This window comes from Galeopterus variegatus, unplaced genomic scaffold (assembly GCF_000696425.1).
Source record: "Galeopterus variegatus unplaced genomic scaffold, G_variegatus-3.0.2 Scaffold8876, whole genome shotgun sequence".
NCBI classification, from domain to species: domain Eukaryota; kingdom Metazoa; phylum Chordata; class Mammalia; order Dermoptera; family Cynocephalidae; genus Galeopterus; species Galeopterus variegatus.
Window position 1 is genome coordinate 33,178 of NW_007734987.1, and position 4,284 is coordinate 37,461.

The window sequence follows — 4,284 nt, forward strand, 5'->3', positions numbered from 1 at the left end:
AAAAAGAATGTAGCTAAGCTTGTGGAGCTGAAGGATTCATTCAATGAAATAAAAAATACAATGGAGAGTTTAACCAGCAGACTTGAACAAGAAGAATAGAGAATTTCTGACCATGAAGACAGGCTGTTTGAATTACCACAGGCAGACCAGAAAAAAGAAAAGAGAATCAAAAAAATTGAAGAAAATTTAAGAGAGACAACTGACAACCTTAAGCACTCAAATATCTGAATGATGGGTATTCCAGAAGGGGAGGAAAAAGGAAATGGCATTGAAAACATACTCAATGAGATAATAGCAGAAAATTTCCCAGGTATAGGGAAAGTCAGAAATCCCAGGATTCAGAAAGCCAAAGATCACCAAACACATTCAGCCCAATATGTCCTCTCCAATACATGTGATAATCAAACTGACAAAAATCAAAGACAAAGAGAGAATTTTAAAAGCTGCAAGAGAGAAGTGGCAAGTCACTTATAAGGGAGACCCAATCAGAATAACATCAGACTTTTCATCAGAAACTCTAAAAGCCAGAGAAGAATGGGATGATATATTCAAAACACAAAAGGACAAAAATTGCCAGCCAAAAATACTTTACCCAGCAAGGCCATCCTTCCAAAGTGAAGGACAAATAGTATAGTTCTCAGACAAACAAAAACTGCTGGAGTTCACTACCACATGACCAGCCCTACAAGAAATTCTCAAGGAAGTATTGAGAATTTCACAATACACAAAACAACCATCACTACCACAAAAACAACCATCACTACCATGAATACACAAGAAAGAACAATACCTACCAGCAAAACAAAAATGCTAACAAAAGAGAGAAAAAATAGATTATCACCCCAAGAAACAAACAAATACAGAAGACAAGCAGAAAATTTGAAAGAAAGGAACAAAAATACTTAAGACATCTAAAAACAAATCAGTATGATGCTAGGAATAAATCAACAGCTTTCAATAATAAGTCTAAACATAAAGGGACTAAATTCCCCATTCAAAAAACACAGACTGACTGACTGTATTAAAAACATGGACCCAACAATATGCTGCCTCCAAGAGACTCACTTGACCTGTAAAGACACACATAGACTAAGAGTGAAAGGATAGAAAAAGATATATCATGCAAGTAGAAATGAAAAATGAACTGGAGTAGCTATTCGTATATCAGATAAAATAGACTTTAGAGCAAAAACCATTAAAAGAGATAAAGATGGCCAATATGTAATGATAAAAGGATCTATCCATCAAGAAGACATAATAATCATAAATATATACACACCTAATGTCATAACAGCTTTGTTTCACAAAGCAAACACTATTAGATCTAAAAAAAGAAATAGACACCAACACCATAATAGTGGTGGACCTGAACACCCCACTCTCATCATTGGACAGATCATCTAGGCAACAAATCAACAGAAAAGTACAAGATCTAAATACTTTAAAGCAATTGGATTTGGCAGATATCTACAGAACATCCCACCCAGCAACCTCAGAATATTCATTCTTCTCATCAGCACCTAGAACATTCTCCAGGATAGACCACATGTTAAGTCACAAAGCAAGTCTTAACAAATTCAAAAAAAATGGAATTATTCCATGTATTTTTTCTGATCACAATGGATTAAAATTAGAAGTCAATAATAAATGAAACTCTGAAAACTATACAAACTCATGGTAGTTAAACAACATTTTATTTAATGACATGTGGGTCCAAGAAGAAATTAAACAGGAAACCAAAAAATGAAAATAATGACACATCATACCAAAACCTGTGGGATACTGCAAAAGCAGTTTTAAGGGGGAAATTTATTTCATTAAATGCTTACTTCAGAAAAATGGAAAGATGGCAAATAAATAACCCAACACTTCACCTTAAAGATCTAGAAAAACAAGAACAATCCAAACCTAAACTTAGTAGATGGAAAGAAATAATCAAGATCAGAGCAGAACTAAAAGAAATAGAAACAGAAAAAACAAACAAAAAGTTGGTTCCTTGAAAAGATTGATAAAACCAACAAACCTTTAGCAAGACTAAGAAAAGAAGAGAGAAGAACTGGGCCGGCCCTGTGGCGCACTGCTACAGTGCGCCACTTGGGAGCGTGGTGGCGCTCCCGCCGAGGGTTCGGATCCCACATACAGACCGGTTCCTGCTCACTGGCTGAGCGAGGGGCGGGGGCAACACGGAGGGTTGCGATCCCGTTGCCGGTCCCGGTCCGGTACGGGCGCGACACTGAGGGTTGCGATCCGTTGCCGGACATGAAAAAAGACAAAAAAAAAGAAGAGAGAAGAACTAAATGACAAAAAAAAATTAGAAACAAAAAAGGTGATATAACTAACACCTCAGAAATAAAAGGAATCATTAGAGACAACTATAAACATCTATATGCCAACAAATTTGAAAGTCTGGATGAAGTGGATAAATTTCTGGATGCATACAAATTACCAAAACTGAGCCAAGAAGATAGAGAGAATCTGAACAGACCAATAACAAAAAAAGAGATTGAAGCTGTTATCAGAAGGCTCCCAACAAGGAAAAGCCCAGGACCAGACAGGCTCACTGCAGAGTTCTACCAAGTCTTCAAAAAGGAACTGATACAAATTCTCTACAAATTGTTCTAAAAGATTGAAACAGAGGCCATTCTCCCAAACTCATCCTATGAGGCAAATATCACCCTGACTCCAAAACCAGACAAGGATGCATCAAAAATAGAAAACTACAGGCCAATATCCTTGATGAATATAGATGCAAAAATCCTCAATAAAATATTAGCTAACAGAATACAGCAACACATACACAAAATTATACACGATGATAAAGTGGGATTTATCCTGGGGATGCAAGGTTGGTTCAACATACACAAATCAATAAAAGCAAACACAAAAACCACATGATCATCTCCATTGATGCTGAAAAAGCATTTGACAAAATTCAACAACCTTTCATAATAAAGACTCTCTACAAGTTGGGCATAGATGGAGAGTATCTCAACATAATTAAAGCCATATATGATAAGCCCACTGCCAGTATCATCCTAAACGAACTAGACATTCCTGAAGGAACTAGACAAGGATGACCACTCTCACCACTCCTATTCAACATCGTGTTGGAAGTACTAGCCAGAGCAATGAGAGAAGAGAAGGGAATAAAGGGCATCCAGACTGGAAAGGATGAAGTCAAACTGTCCCTGTTTACAGATGACATGATCCTATACATTGAACAGCCTAAAGCTTCTATAAAAAGCTCCTAGAGTTGATAAACAATTTCAGCCAAGTTGCAGGGTACAAAATCAACACACAAAAATCAGTAGCATTTCTATACTCCAACAGTGAACATGCAGAAAAAGAAATCAAGAAAGCTGGCCCATTTACAATAGCCACCAAAAAAATAAAATACTTAGGAATAAAGCTGTCCAAAGATGTGAAAAATCTCTACAAAGAGAACTACAAACCACTGTTGAGAGAAATTAAAGAGGACACAAGAAGATGGAAAGATATCCCATGCTCTTGGATTGGAAGAATTAACATTGTGAAAATGTCCATATTCCCAAAGTGATCTACAAATTCAATACGATCCCCATCAAAATTCCAATGACATTTTTCTCTGAGATGGAAAAAGCTATCCAGACATTTATATGGAACTAAAAAAAGACCACACATAACCAAAGCAACCCTGAGCAAAAAAAAAATAATAAAGCTGGTGGTATAACACTACCTGACTTTAAACTATATTACAAATGTATAATAAGCAAAACAGCATGATACTGGCATAAAAACAGACACACGGATCAATGGAACATAATAGAGGACCCAGAAATTAACCCATATGCCTGCAGCCAACAGATCTTTCACAAAGGCAGCAAATTTACATACAGGGGAAGAGACTGCCTCTTCAACAAATGGTGCTGGGAAAACTGGATAATCATATGCAGGAGAATGAAACTAGACCCGTATCTTTCACCATATACAAAGTCAACTCAAAATGGATTAAAGAATTAAATATACATCCTGAAACAATAAAACTCCTTAAAGAAAATATAGGGGAAACACTCCTACTTCCTGGGGAAACAATCCGGGAAATAAGAGTGGGTACAGAATTCATGAATAGGACCCAAAAAGCACAGGCAACTAAAGGCAAAATAAACAAATGGGATTATATGAAACTAAAAAGCTTCTGCACGGTATAAGAAGCAATTAACAGAGTGAAAAAACAACCAACAGAATGGGAGAAAATATTTGCAAAATATACATCTGACAAAGGAGTAATATCCAGAATATACAAGG

At 36.4% G+C, this 4,284-nt stretch overlaps 1 protein-coding gene across 1 annotated transcript in view; it reads left to right on the forward strand.

Moving 5' to 3' along the window:
* The window catches only part of LOC103608809 (keratin-associated protein 4-3-like), a 43,842-nt gene that overhangs the window by 1,165 nt on the left and 38,393 nt on the right, over positions 1-4,284 (forward strand). The window lies entirely within an intron of this gene.